The sequence below is a fragment of the Petaurus breviceps genome, unplaced genomic scaffold (genome assembly GCF_028583685.1).
Source record: "Petaurus breviceps papuanus isolate PSGF00001 unplaced genomic scaffold, PetGlider_PUasm1.0 688, whole genome shotgun sequence".
In the NCBI taxonomy this organism is placed as follows: Eukaryota; Metazoa; Chordata; class Mammalia; order Diprotodontia; family Petauridae; genus Petaurus; species Petaurus breviceps.
In genome coordinates, this window is record NW_027186457.1 from 1741825 (window position 1) to 1758135 (window position 16311).

At 36.3% G+C, this 16311-nt stretch overlaps 1 long non-coding RNA gene across 5 annotated transcripts in view; it reads left to right on the forward strand.

The window, feature by feature from the left end:
• Positions 1-16311, forward strand: part of LOC138174234 (uncharacterized) — a 46563-nt gene that overhangs the window by 17708 nt on the left and 12544 nt on the right. For 2 of the 5 annotated variants that reach the window (XR_011171637.1, XR_011171639.1), the window contains one exon: positions 4222-4299. The exons of the other annotated variants lie outside the window; for them this stretch is intronic. This is a non-coding gene — a long non-coding RNA (uncharacterized lncRNA). The remainder of the gene's footprint in view (positions 1-4221; positions 4300-16311) is intronic. 5 annotated transcript variants of the gene reach the window in all.

The following is a 16311-nucleotide window of genomic DNA, read 5'->3' on the forward strand; positions in this document are numbered from 1 at the left end:
GTTCTGGAGATAGAATTGATAGGGTCAGCAAAAGTAAACAGAGCCATATATGAAAGAAAAGTATCAGGAATAAGCATCTCTTAAAACAAAGAACCAAATAAAATCTTTCAGTCTGTATTTCCCTCACTCTTAATTTGGTGCATTATTCTGTGGATTGCCTAGTGAGCTTAAAGTAGTCCCTGACCTTTGGTTTTATAAACCACCTCCCTTCCTTCTTTTAAAACACACATTCGAAGAAGTCTTTGAACTTCTTTTAATGGACCACAGGGTGAGCAGAGAGGAGGCATAAATGAACTCTTATTCCTAACCCAATTTATCTGAACAGCCTTTTATATCTAGCGGGAAGCCCAATTTCTGTGCTTAATGTTTTATTGATAAGAGACACTAATAGACATACCCAATCGGCAATAGCATTAATACTTAAGTGACTTTTTCCCCCTTTCTAATGTAATTAATACTGTTCTATTTCAAAGGGCTTAATTTTCCCTAGTCTCTTTGACACTTCATTTTCCCAGCTCAATAGGACAAGAAGCATATGGATTTGGGTTGTGGAGTGATTTAGGGGGTAGGGACAGTTGGGAAACAGCCATAATTTGGAATCAGAGAGCTTGAGGCACAATCCTGACTCTGACAATTACTCCACACGGCCTTGGACAAGTCAGATATACCCATCTTGGCTTCTTTCTTTATAAAATGAGGAGGCTATTCTAAATTAATTTGAAAGTCTCTTCTAGATCCAGTTGTGTTATGTCTACCTTCTTCTTCTGTGTTTTGTGCGGACCTTCCTACCACTTAATTAAAGAACCTCCATATGTCTACCCTCAGAGCGTTGGTTAGAAGATAGAAGAATTTTGTAAGGGAAATAATCAGGTCAGAGCAGAAGAGAAAGTGACCATTTTAAAAGGGTTTCCTCTCCCTAATGGAGAGTAAAGGACTAGAATCATCTAGTCAAAGATATGGGATGTTTTAAGAAACTCCAAGCCTCCTGCTCCTACCTCCACACACAGTCTTTGCAATTTCAGATTATAGCATCTGCCATTAGCTTTCTCTTCCTGCTTCCTTTATTAATTGCTCACATTTATAACTAACTGATTAAAAAAATAAACTTTCAAGTGAATGGCCATGAGGAATTGTTTTCAGCCAGTGCAATATAATACAGAGGTACTCTATCATCCCCAAACTCTCTCCTATAATACAGCCCCAGGAAATAATGACAAGAGGAAGTAATTTGTCAGGACTGAATTTCCCACATTTAGTCTAAAAATATAAATATCCTTTTTTTTTTAATAAAGAAGAAAATGAACTGAGGAAGATGATGGATCAAATGACTGATATTATAGACAGGAAAAAAAGCTTTTTTAAAAAAATTGCATTTTTCAAATCATGGAAGAAGATAAGAAGGAAAGGTAAAGTAGGGAAGATAATAATTGATAACTATATATACTATACATATACTTATTAAAGCAGATACAATGGAGTAATCAAACAGAGCATAAATTGGAAATGTCTCTAGTGAAAACAACAACAAAACAGGATTTTCTTTTGGTTGTCATCTAGACATGGTTGTCAAACTGCCGAGAAATGTGAGTTGTTAATGAGTGAAGTCAGCAAGAAATAATTCTATGTTGGCAATAAGAGGAACGAGTCAATTGCTTTCTACAAGTTCATCATATGGCATTTTTACAGAAGAGCATTTTGTAGCGGAACATAATAATTATTAGTGGAGAAAAAGGAATTAGCAGAACTGACCTAGGGTAAGAGAGGGAAAAAAAAAGATCTGTTTCCAGGCATAAGTCATTATCATATAAGGAATGGTCTTGGTTCAACAATTTAATCTAAGGCCTTGATGGTAGAGTAGACTGCAGATGTCATTGGGGATGATGGGGGAATGAGGAAAGAAGGAAGAGTTGGCCATCATCTCATCTAATAGGATCATTTAAAAAAAAGAATTAAAGTGTTTTCTAAAGGAAGGTTCTTCCAAGAAATGCAAGGGGCAAGGTTGGTTCTGATTGGGGTTAAGTAGGCTATTATGCCCAACAATTTTTCCTCTCACAATGACATATATGGGGACAGCATAATTTTCCAAAGTGTCTTGACCTTGTTCCCCTCCCCAGAGGGCTTGTACCTTAAAAAAGAAATGTCAGGAAAGATACTATCGAAGTTTGTAGAGTATGAGTTTCAAGACTTGTATCCAGAGAATAGAATTTTAGGAATCTCTCTTGGTCAATACATGGACATACTGTGTGTGCGGTACCTAAGAGCTAGCTAGCTATGTGAGATCTATAGATACTCAGTGGAAGGGGATAGAGGAGAAAGGATAACAAATTATAACAAAGTTCCATGTGAGAGGAGATGCTAAATTGCCTACTGAATAAAAAGGGGGAAGAGAGCAAACTATGCAAAGCACAAGTCTGGTCAGAAAAACAGCCCCTAGCAAGCAATGCATTTTACATAAAGGAAACCTTCACAGGAAGGATGGTTATGAATTGAATTACAAGCTCTTCTGTTTGCATAAATTTAGTAGAGTCTAAATAAGACTTGAAACACAGAACAATGTCCATGGAATACAATTCACCAATTGTTACTTTTAATTATGCTCCCATGCATAATTCATAAATACATTGCATGGACAAGAGGGAAAAAAAGATAAGACCGAACAAAAGTGATGAATTTTCCATAAAACAATTACTATATAAATAGGCAACATATTTAATACATTAGGAGCAAAGTGATTCTTTGTTCTTGCCAGACTGAGGCTTTTAAAATGTTAAAAGAATTCCCAAACACAACATTGTTACCCATTTTGCCAATGTCTCTTTCTGAAATTAGTAGAGGTATGGATTCTCATCCTCTACGAACAAATCATTTCCCCCCCTAATCCCCTGGTTTAGAAATGTGGAGACTTGGGCATGGCAAGCATCACCTAATATTGCAGAACATGAAATTGTAATGGATTCCAGAGTAGTCTGTTAATGGGAGAACATGCCTATACCCACACATTTAAAGGCAATATTGCTTGTCTACTAGAGAAGGAAAATACTTCAGTTCGGGCTAGAGTTTTGTAGTTCTTGTTGTTACTAAGAGTTTATTATGTAAGTTAGGAACTATAAAAATGCTTTGAGAATGAATTAATTGATACAAAGAGGTACAAATTGCATTAGCTTAATGTCCAAATGAATCTCCCCTCAAATTAAATGTTTTTAAAGCATTTAATTCAAAAGGTTCTTCAAGTGTATCTCATAAAATAAGTTGGCACCAAGTGAAGAAGTGTAGCACAGAAAGTACATTGGGATTAATCATTGTTTAATAGAATGTAAATTTAGAGCTAGATGTGACTTCAGAAGTTATCTAATCTCATTTCCTCCATTTTATATCAGAAGAAACTGAGGCTCAGAAAGGCTAAATTATTTCCCCAAGGTCATGGTTGGAGTAAGGGGATAAAATGGGCTCAAAACTCTGCTTTCTTGGCTGCCAATTTAGAAGGAAAATTTACCCCCTTTTCCAATTCACCTGGTATCTCTACTACTAAGTAGCTATACAACCAAAAACAAGTTACACCATTTAGGTGAGGATGTTTTCTTATCTGTAAAATTGGTATGTTATGTACCCACTATCTTCCTTATAAGGTTAGTGCGAAGAAATGACTTTGAAAACCTGAAATTACTATTATTTTTCACCTAGGTGGATTTTAAATTAATTTTGGCCTACATACAGATTGCAACACTAACAGTATAATAACTTTCAGACTCATCTCCACAGCTACAGCTTTAAAAAAATAAATTGTAGGTAATCATTATATCAAAGGCTCCTTCCCAACATGATGGACCTGGGCCATTTTAGGGACTGCTTAATTTTCTTTAGTATATGTACTTTGACCCAGGTTAACCCTGGGTACATCAGAGTATGATGTTCCTATAAAGAGTGGCTATTAACTCACCTTATAAGCACTCATGACCACAAGGAATTATACGTAGAACAGATTTCATATATGCAATAAAGAACAGATAAATAATTCATACTATAGACCATAGAGAGTCAAGAGAGGTCTTTTTTCTCTTCAATAGACTTCTTTTGTCCTCTTTTATAAAGGAAGGCCTATACAATTCCCTGTGAATTATTGTACCTTCCTTTCTACAAAAGGTCAGAGGATTACAATGTTTCGCTACTGGTCACATTTTGCTTTTCAGCTTCCTTTATGTAGATATATTTTTTTTTTTCCAGGAAAATGGTGCTAGCTTGTTAGCAGGTAGGAAAGTAACTAGGAGTAACTAAAAGTGTGGCATTTCCTTCAGTCTCAAGGTAAGAAATGACTTTGGGCTATTTATTATATATTGTCTTTAGCACAAAACCCCCACACCCTTTATGGTTGTTATACATCATATTAATTTTACAGAGAGCATATGCATTTATTTTAGGGATCATAACTACTCACCTTGCTCAAAATGAACATTCATTTTTCATTCCTAAATGAGTTATGATGAATATATCCCATGGATATATTCTGTTTTCTCAGGCCTCAGGGGAGAAAGTGCTTCCTACTTCTTAGTATCTCCCATTAAATCTTGAGGTTCAGAGGTGCTCTTCTACTCCCTCTGCCAATTTCTTGTCAACCTCTGTAGCTGTGGCACTGTACCACATAAATGTCCTGCTTTAAAAAAATTAGAAAATGAAACAAAGCAAAAGGAGAGGGGCAGTTCTGAAAGTTTATGAGCCTGTGACACAAAGTGAAGGAGCAAAAAAAAAAAAAAATGAGGGAGCCGAGAGGGAAAAAAGCAAACTTCTTCATTACTTGAATTTTATAATTTAATAAATGGTATTGGTCTTTGAATGACAAAATAGAATGGAAGCATGTGTTCAAATTAGCTTTCAGTAGTAACAAAGGCAGTAGATCCAGATATATACATGTAGTGAAGGAAATCTATCAATTAGAAATAATTTGATGCATCTATTAATCTAATATCTTAGCATGTTAGTTCTCCCTCCACCAAATAAGAGCATAACCGATCTATGCCTTTTCATCCTATTCAATTCTTGTTGATGTCTTCCTCTAAGTTCTCCACAAAATGTTTATCCAAGATGCTGGGAACCTTCTTCTAGCCTTCTTGACATCAGTGGAGAGGATAGCATGGCCACTGGTTTATTTCTGACTGTGTCAATGGTTAATCTTCTTCTCCAGTCATGTGTTTCTCTGATGATGCCTTTAGCCTGTTTCTCTTGAGAAACTTTCCATTGCTTAGGTGTTGCAGTCTAATTATGCCCACCATTGGTCTCTCCATTGTACTTTGAGCACCTCACAACTTTAATTCTTCAGGAACCATGTATCCCTGGGCTTTCTAACCGATAGCATCACCAGAAAAAATACTGATGTCAAAGAAATGGGCTTTTGTTTCAGAAAGAAGCCTAGGGACATAACAAGCATTACCAATTCCTGAATACAATCCAGTCCTCTTCCCTTCTGGACACATTGTGTCATCCAAACATGGTATCAGTCCAACATAATGTAGCTGTACTAGTTGGTAAATTCTGTGACTTACCCATCCTACTATATGTTATAGAGAGCAATATGAAAGACAATCTGGTATAGACAAGTGCCAAAAAAAGAAAAAATCTGGGTTTAAGTCCTGCCACTTATTCATACTGAATGTATGACTAGACAAATAATGTAACTTCTCAGTATACCAGACATTTCTCAAAGATTGTTTTGCAGACTTTTTATTGGTAGAGGGTGTTACTCACTGAAAGATCCCTATACTGAGGACAACATAGGTTCTGTCTCTCTGTGTGATTCTTTCCTTTCTCTCTGATCTCTCTCTCTACTGTCATTCTCATCTCTTTCCTTCTTTATCTCTCTCCCTCTCTATCTCTCTTTCCATGCCTCCTTTTTTACCTTCACCCTTCCCTCTGTCCCTCCCTCTTTCCCTTTCTTCTGCTCTGTGTGTGTGTGTGTGTGTGTGTGTGTGTGGTATGTGTGTGTGTGTCTGTGTAAAACTTAATATCAGTAATTATCAATAAAACAGACAAAGAACTATGGATCCCACTTTCAGAAATTTGGAGAGGTTGGGAAATTGAATGAGAATTCTAGCAAGATAAATGAAGAAATACTTCTATTTAATCCCAACTCCACTTAGTCATATTAAAATAACAGTTATGTGTCATAAAGTTAAAGAAAGAAAAGAAAAAGTGGACAAAAATTGAGAAAAAAATCACAAGTGGAAGTTGGGGAGGGGGCAATAATGAGACTGAACTAATAAGTAAACAAAAAAATACCATAACATAATGAATAAATACTATGGGAAAAAGAATGCAAGGATGATCTAAGAGGAGAAAAACGTATTGGACTCACAGAAATGAAATTATAATAGCTTCAATAATCTCAGAATGGCTAACATGCTTAATAAAAGGAGGAAAGGAAAAATGAATTTTTTTAAATTAAGAAAATGGACATCATAATTTAGAATATAAAATGAAGAACTTTAATTTTCATTTTGATAAGTGAACAACTCTTCATATGGTGAATAATCTGAAAAGGAGAATAGTAGAGAAAAATGAAAAAAATATGGTAATGAAGCAAGAAATATTAAAGCTAGAAGTCATTAAATTAGAAAAGCATTTGAAGTCTTTATAAGTCAACACAATTGACAACTTGATATGAAAATCTGAGAATTATTTGTTCCAGAGAGGGAAACAACCAACCATCAGCATGTGAAATTAAAAACGGAATTATACAATATAATTCAGGAAAGCATACAAGAAAAGTGTCCATGAATATTTGATACAGAAGACAACCTACACTTCAGTAGAACACATATACTGCTGTCTGAGAGTTACTCTCAATTTAAGTCATCTGGAAATGTAGCTGCCAAGTTCCAGAATTTCACCCTTAAACAAAGAATACTGTAAATGATAATTATGATGCTCTATATAAAAGAAGTTAAACAGTATAGATTATTTAAGTTTATTGAACAGTAACAGAATATAAAAGAGAAAGAATGATATTCTTAAAAAAAGAAATATTTTTGCACACCAAAATTGCATGTTCCAAAAAGCTTTAAGGAAAATATGTCTTTTTATTAGGAGGGATGAATTTGAATAATTTCTACTAATTAAACCAGAGGCAAGCAGGGCATCTAATTTTCCAATTCATAAAGAAAGAAATTTATGAAAATGAAAAAGTCTGAATATTATGAAAAGACAAAGAAAGGTAATTAATATTTAGATGATAAGACAAAGCCAATATATTTAATGTCGCAAAGTCTCAAAGAGAGAATATTTATGAATAAAGCACCTGACAAAGGATGCAATAAGAGTCTCCTAAAAAGGGATGAAATAAAAGTCTCCTAGAGGAAAAAAGGAACAGAGAAGCAGACTAATACATCTTCTGTATCATGGAATCTTCCTCCTGATCTTCATTTGTCTCAGAATCCTCACCACTCCACCACTCTCTCTTTCCACTAACTATGGGTTTTCAAGATTCCCTCATGGGAAATATGGGTTAGGAAAAAGAGGGCATGGACTTTCTTTCATGAAAACAGTATTTGAATGTTGGATCAGCTTTGCACTGAACATCTAAGTTCTGATATTTTCTGTGTCTCTCCATCTCTTTAGACACTTTAAAGGAAATTTTAAAAAAATGATTCCAAGAGCATATCTCTGCTATGTGCTTAGTCCTAACTCAATCAATCATCCTCAACTGTGATATTAGATTGTTAACTAGTTTCCATGACAAATTTATACCTTATTGAAAACACATTATTATTGACAGAGGTAAAAAAGCCTCATTTCTGTTAAGTTTGTTGATGATGAGTTAATCTTGACAAGAGGATATTATAGAAGGATCTAACACCCACTACAAGAAATATTGACCACATTCTAGGCCACATAGCTAGTAAGTTTCAAATCCAGTCTTTTCTGACCCTAGGCCCTGTATTCTTTCCATTACACCACAAATTCTTTCTTTGTTTTTGCTTATTGTCTCTTCAATACAATGATATAATTAGAATAGGAATTCCTTAAGGCAAGAGATTCCTTTTTTTAACAAAGCAAAGTCTTCTCTCATACTCTGATATGGTAAGTACTTAAGACATGATTCTATAATTGAACTGGATTAATGAAATTGTGACTTGCCACACTCAAACCATAATTAGTGTAATGACCTTTAAATTTGCAGCCAAAATGCACTAGCCACATGGTCTTCTTCTTCTTCAATAGACTAAACTATCTGATGCTGGAGGCCCTACACCAAGTCATCCTGCATTAGACTGGCAATCAATATCTTACCTTCTTGATGGCATCATTGTCTTCAGTCCTTAGAAGGTTTTTTTTTTCTTACTCTTGGCCCATATTATCTGTCCTAATGACTTTCCCTGAAATTACTCTGTTATTATTGTTGGTTTTGCTATTTAGGTTAAATTTTAGCTTTTTCACCTACAATGCTAGAACATTATATGGACTACTTCCTCTCTAGAGACTGTTTAGTCAAGGCCCTTGAGGCAAGGACTACAAGACATTTTTCTCTGAACCCATTGTCTACACAGTGTCTTCAGTAAAGGATAGTCTCACCAGACTAACTTCCCTAGGTGATAGATGAGAGATGGATAGATAAATAACTAGCTAGCTAGCTAGATAGATTGATAGAACATTTATTAAGCACTTATGTGCCAGTAACTGTTAATTGTTAAAGTTAACAAAAACTAGAAAACAAGATGGTTCTATTCTCAAGGAATTTGCCTTCTAATCAGGGAATACAATACATAAAAAGCGAGATGGAAGGTGCAGAGGTAAGGCAGTGGTGGGTAGGTAACTGATTGGAGAAAGATGGGGGAAGAGGGCTGAGCAGAAAGTATGAGACTTCTGATGAGAAGGTAGTTCCCTACCAGGGTGCCTGTTGGACATCTGTAGCAGCAAGCACTCCAACGTTCTCAGGGTGGCAGCTAGCAATACAGGTTCTTGGATCTACTTTGATAAAAGAAAGCAACTCAAAATGGGTTAACAAGCTTACTTTAATCAGTCAGACATATATTGTTTACCTTGTTCAGGGGAAAAAGGTCAGCACCCCGAACTTCACAATACACAGACAGAATTATCAAGTCAGAGAAACAGATCAAGTAGACAGATTTCCGAACTGTCCAACCATTACTTCCATACCCAGTCAACATCTGGGTTCTTCAAAGGCAGGGGGGGGTGGGGGGGGCCTCTGGACAACGGCTTTTCAGAATACAGATCAAATCACAGAACACTTCTCAAAGTGAGCCCCCCAAAACAAAGCCTCACATCAGGGCTTATATAGCCTTCTCCTGGCTCAGAGAATGTAACAACCTTATTGACTCACTGGCCAATCAAGAAGTATCTACTGAAAAACAAGCCTCCCACCCCAGGCTTCAGGTGCACATTAGCCTAGGGGCAGGGAAGATCTTTAAATTTGCATTTCCATTACAACATCCCACTGCATTCCTGTTTTGAACTCTCCCCTTCCTCCTGGCCCCTTGTTCTAGCTAAGATAACAAATACATATAGTGGAGCCAATAAGCATATCACATCTTTTTTTGGTTCAGCACACTATTTTGTCCATCTCTCTTTTCTTTTTTTTTTTTAATTTTTTTTTAATTTTTTTATTTTTAAGCAATCAGGGTTAAGTAACTTGCTCAAGGTTACACGGCCAGTTATTTCTGGGTGTGGTGCTGAGTGTCTGAGCCCGGGATTCGATCTCCAGGTGGTCCCAACACTGGAGCCAGTGCTCTTACTTGCTGAGCCACCTGGCCGCCCCTAAGCAATTGGGGTTAAGTAACTTGCTCAAGGTTACACGGCCAGGTGTTTCTGGGTGGGTGCTAAGTGTCTGAGCCCGGGATTCGATCTCCAGGTCTTCTCAACACTGGAGCTGGTGCTCTTACTTGCTGTGCTACCTGGCCTCCCCCATCTCTCTTTTCTTAGATTGATGGGTCATGGCTCATGTTTCCTTCTCAAATGAGTGATTCATTAGAATTCCTTCCTATTACAGGTTTTGGGGCAAAAATTCTTTCAAATAAATGACATATTAAGGTAAAAAGATAACAACAATCTCCTCACCAGTAAGGACTCAGTTATGGTATCAGATCTCCATGTGTTAATTGACCATTCACATATATGTGGTACAGAGTAGCAACTGTCAAATTAGATATCTGGGAGACCTGGATTCTAGTTTCAAGTTTGTTACTAGTCAGCTATCAGTGTGGCCTTGGGTGACTAACTCCTGGGCAACTGTGTTTTCTTATCTTGATGGTAAGGCTAGATTATCCCCAAAGTCTCTTCAGCTCTAACATTCAGTGATTCCAAGTTCCTTTTATTACTATTTAGCTCTGAGAATTGCTGTACTTGGCAATGTGTTGTAGTACAAAGAGAACTGAGCTTGGTGTCAGAAGATCTGAATTTGAATCTGAATTTTGCTGCCTAATACCTGGCTGTCCTGAGAGTCACTTGGCCTGGTTAGGCTTTCGTTATGAAATTAGGATAGTTCACTAAGATCCTTTCCAATGCGAGGTCCTATATGTTTATATTTTAATGCATAATATATGTGTATATGTGCTCACACATATACACATATATGTGCATGTATGTATATCTGCATATATGTATGTATATACATGCACACATATACACATATATGTGCATGTATGTATATCTGCATATATGTATGTATATACATGCATAGTCTTTTCTCATATATATGCTTTCTTTTAAAAAATATTTATTTTTAGCATTCATTTTGATTCTTTTTGAGTTTTAAATTATCTCCTTGCCTCTGACCTATCCTCCCACCCATTGGGAATTCAAAAAATTTGATATCAATTATACATGGGAAATCATGCAAAATATATTTCCATATTAACCATGCTTCAAGAAAAAAGGACGTGAAAAAAATGTGCTTCAGTTTTCATTCAGATCCCATCAGTTCTTTCTCTGGAGGTGAATAGTATTTTTCACCACAAGCCCTTCAGAAATGTCTTGGGTCATTGTATTGACCAGAATAGCTAAGTCATTCATAGTTGATCATAGCACGATAATGCTGTTACTGTGTACAATGCTTTTCTGGTTCTACTCCATTTTGCATCAGGTCATGTAAGTTTTCCCAGGTTTTCTTGAAACCATCTTGCTCATTATTTCTTATAGTATTCTATCACAATTATATCACAACTTGTTCATCCAGTCCCCAATTGATAGGCATTCTCTCAATTTACAACTTTTCATCTCCTCAAAAAGAGCTGGTATAAATATTTTGGTACATATATTTTTCTTCCATATCCTTGGGATACAGACCTAGTAGTGGTATTGCTTGGGTCAAAGGTATATATAGTTTCAAAACTCTTTATACATAGTTCCAATATTACTCTTCAGAATGGTTGGATCAGTTCACAGTTCCACCAACAGTACATTAGTATCCTGATTTTCCCACATCCCCTTCAATATTTATTGAATTTTTCAATATTTCAATATTTCTTTTTCCCTTTTTGTTACATTAGCCAATCTGATAGGTGTGAAGTAGTACTTCAGAGATACTTTAATTTGCATTTCTCTATGCAATAGTGATTTAGAGCATTTTTATATGACTATAGATAACTGATTGCTTTTGAAAACTACTTGTTCATATCCTTTGATCATTTATCAACTGGGGAATGACTCATATATTTTTTTATAAATTTGACTAAGTTCTCTATATATTTGAAAAATGAGACCTTTATCAGAAAAAAAAAAACTTGCTATAAAATTTTCCCCAGTTTCCAGCTTCCCTTCTAATCTTGGCTCCATTAGTTTTTCTTATACAAACACTTTTTAATTTAATGTAATCAAAATTATTTGTTATGGTTCCTGTGATCCTCTCTATCTCTTGTTTTGTCATAAATTCATCCCTTATCCATAAATCTGGTAAAATTTTCCATGCTCCCCTAATTTTCTTATGTTATCTCTATTTATGTGTTAATCATGTACCCATTTTGACCTTGTCTTGCTATATAGTATGAGAGGTTGGTCTATATTTAGTTTCTTCCAAACTGTCTTTCAGTTTTCCCAGCAATTTTTGTATAGGTAAAGATATAAAAGGGATAACAAGTCATAATGGATAGGGAACTAGTCTGCAAGCCAAGGAGATCAGAGTTCATCATCTTGCTTCTGATAACATACTCTGTGTGTGTGTGTCTGTGTGTGTGTGATCCTGTGCAAGACATCTAATCTCTTAGTGCTCTAAGCAATTCTTTAAGACTACAAGTTTCAGAGATATGTTGACCTACATCTATAAGGAGAGCTTCCTCACCTGGGAGTTCCCTATGCAAAAGAAAACACAGATCCAGCTTTTATTTTATATACATATAAGTATTAGATATGTCTATAGCTATTACTATATATGCATATATGTAAGTTGATTCATGTAGTCTTTGTCTACGTGCTTTGTCTAAGCCTGTTTTCCCACCTCCACTCACCTCCACATCCACTCCCAGAAGAAAATGTTCTTTTCATGTGCTTAGTCCAAACGGCAAAACTTCACATTAGCCTCCAACATCGGGGACTTATTGATTGTGCCAACCACGAGCAGCCAGTGGAGCTGCTGCCAAGGTTACTGTGTCATTTGCCCTTACTCAGCAAGAATGTCACAACTTCACAAAGCCCAGTGCAGGATAAGAGAGCAGCTGTGTGCTTCATGTTATTTTAAAACAGGATCAAGGCAGGCCCTCCATAAAGCCTGCCTCCCGTCAAGTACTGATGTTTTTATTTCCACAGTGTTTCAACACAAGGAGCTGCCTTACCCTTTGGGCACCAAACACTGTCAGGGTTGAGTTTGTATTTTTGATGCCATATCCCTTCTCTGCCAATTAGAGTTAATCTCTCAGGGCTTTTAAGTAATTTGTCTGTATAATCTTGGGCAAATTGAAACTGGGCTTGCAAATACTTTACTGATTGGGAGATACAGTAGAAGGTCCTCTGGCACAATTAAACACTAGGTAAAGTGTCTCAGAACTCAATGAGGTGAATTTCTTAGATGTTTTATTTTTAACAAGCAGAATAAGCTAACCTAAACATGTCAACATACAACTTGATTCCAATGTAGCTTCAGGGGGACGTTCCTCAGTGTTTGCAGGAAAAACAGTGTGACAGCTTTAACTGAGTAAGACTGGGATTTCTTTCTAAAGGAAACAAACACTTCTATGTTGTTTTTTTTTTTTTGGAGAATATCTCTCATCCAAGGAAACCTCAGTGTCCCAGGCAGCCCACTCCTTTGAGATAATGCAAACGCCCTGACACTAAGCTGTCTTCATTATAATGATGTTCCTTCCAGCTTGTTCATAGCCCTCTGCAGAGAGAGTAACCTTGGCTTGCTACTCCAATGACACACTCCAGCTCCCATTTTTTTTTCTGCATTGTACATCCATATGATACTGTATGCATATACTGCACATACCAAATCTTGGTATAAAATGTGGAGGAGTAGGCTTTTAAAAAATTGTTTATTTTTAGTTTTCAACATTCACTTTTATATGATTTTGAATTCCAAATTTTTCCCACTCCCCTCTCCCCAAGGCAGCATGCAATCTGATGTAGGCTATACATGTACAATCATATTAAACATATTTCTACCTTAGTCATGTTATGAAAGACAAATCACAACAAAAGGGAGAAATAGACTTTTATATGTGAAAAGTGCTATTCAATGCTTATTATGTACTAAATACTGAGAATACATATACATAGGTAAAACACCCTGTCAGGGGGTTTACATTCTAATAGGGAAATAGTGAAGTTCAGAAAGACGTAGAATAAGGAAATGGCTTTGGAGTGGAGGTATTGTGGGGACCTGAGTCTTTAACTAAGGAGATCATTGATCAGCACAGTGGTGCCAAGAATGGAATATATGTGATAGAAGTATTCCTTTTTGTTCTTCCTGCAACATGAAGCATTTCATTTTTTCCTTTATATTTCTGCACTATCTGCCTGAAAATTCAATAAACTTGGCCAAGGACTTGGATTCTTCTTCTTCTTACCAATGGAAGTGAATGTTTTAAAAGTACTTAGCACAATGTAAAGGAGGTGCTTAATAAATGTTTGATCCCTTCTTTTCCCTTCCTCTTACCAGTGGTTGCCTGGATGTGGTAGAAGCTTCCCTTGCCTCCAGTAAGATCCACTTGTTGAACCTAGGACCTTTGCATGTGTTGAATTCACAAGGCTACTTCTAAGCCTGGTCATGTCCAGCTCAAGAATGATATTGAATCACCCACTTGGGAAAGGAAGAAAAACATCCCAAGACAACCAAGGGCTGGGGTAGGAGCTCACCTTGTTGAGTTCATACTTTGAATAGGACCCAGGAGTGGGTGAGGAAACAGACCTTGGCACATCCCTCCATAGAGCACATAACTTGCCACACAGTAGATCTCCAATTTACTTTCTTCTAACTAAAATGACTACATTGGCAAACAAAACTAGTTTGACAACTCTTGCTAAGAAGATTACATTACTTCTCACATTTTATGCCAAAGTAAGCTTCAAATGGATACATGACCTGGATGTAAAAAGCTACATCATAAAAAAAAAAAGCAACGAGGAGGAACTTTCCTTTTAGATCTAGGGATATAAGAGTTCATCACCAAACAAGGGATAGAGAATATTACAAAAGATAAAATGTACAATTTGATTATACAAAATTTAAAAAGTTTTTGTACAAACAGATGAAATGTGCCTAAGATAAGGGAAAAAAAAACATTTAACTAGGGGAAAAATCTTTGCAGCAAGTTTCCCTGATAAAGGTCTCATTTCCAAAATACATAAGGAATGAACTGATTCAAATTTATAAGATTGAAAGCTATTCCTCCATTGATTAAATGGTAAAAGGATCTGAATAGTTAATTCTCAAAGGAAATAATTCAAACTATCTTGGATTTAGCCATATGGAAAAATGCTCACAATCACTAATAATTAGAGAAAAGCACTCTGAAGATCTACTTCATACTTGTCAAATTGGAAAAGTTAACAAAAAAAAATGACAAATGTTGGAGGGATTGTGGGACAACAAGCACACTTATGTGTGGTTGGAAAATCTTTTAATTAGGCAAGGAAGAAAGATGGAATGATGTCCACCGCCCCAAGTTACTTAACTGTGCATGCCTTTGATCTAGTAGGGCCATTACTAGGTGTTTACTCCAATGATATAAAGGAAACGGAAAAAAAGCCTAAAAAGAGATAGTGAAGAAAGAGTTGAAAGGGAGAGTAAAAGGCAATAACTTGAAATAAACAAGGAGAGAGGAATATAGAGAAAAATAAATAAAAAGAGAACATAATAGAAGAAAATAATCAAGTATCATAATTACATAAATGTGATGAATTTACTCATAAAAAAGGAAGAGATGAGCAGATTGGATAAGAAAACAAAATCCATTTACAAAAAATGCACTTGAAACACGAAGTTAAAATATGGGGCTGAAGCAAAATCTCCCATACCTCAACTGAATATAGACAGTGGGGGCAATTATGATTTCAGACAAGGCAACAATTACTGTTGTTGTTCAGTCATTTATGACTCTTAATGACTCCATTTGGGTTTTTCTTGACAAAAATACTGGAGTGGTTTGTTATTTCCTTCCCCAGCTCATTTTACAAGTGAGGAAACTGAGGCAAACAGTGTTATGTGACATGCCCAGGATCACACAGCTAGTAAGTATCTGAGTCTGGATTTGAACTCAGGAAGATGAGTCTCCCTTCTTCTAGGCTGAGTGCTCTATCTACTGCACCACTCAGCTGCACCGACAAAGTAACAATAAAAATAGACAATTAAAAGAGATAACTAGAGGGGCAGCTAGCTGGCCCAGTGAATAGAGCACTGGCCCTGGAGTCAGGAGGAATTGAGTTCAAATATGGCTTCAGACACTTAACACAAAAAACTAGCCATGTGACCTTGGGTAAGTCACTTAATCCCAACTGCCCTGCAAAGAGCAAAAAACAACAAAAAGATAACTAGAGCTGTAAGGAACCTCAACAGTACTGAGGGTAAAGAGAAGGTTTAGAAGAATCCCATCACAAGCTAACTAAAATGTGGCCATTTAGCCTCTTATTGACAAGTTCCAATGATTTAAAAGCACACTACTTATTGAGGCAGCTAGTTGCATTTAAAGATAGTTCTAATCGTCAGAAACTCTTTCTGCGCATCAAGTCTAAATTTCTCTTTTTGTCACTTCTGCCCATTGCTGCACGTTCATCGCCCCTGGGGCCAACTAAGCTGTTGACAATATAAAACAAACAAACCAAACAAACAAACAACAACAACAACAACAACAACAACAACAACAACAACAACAACAA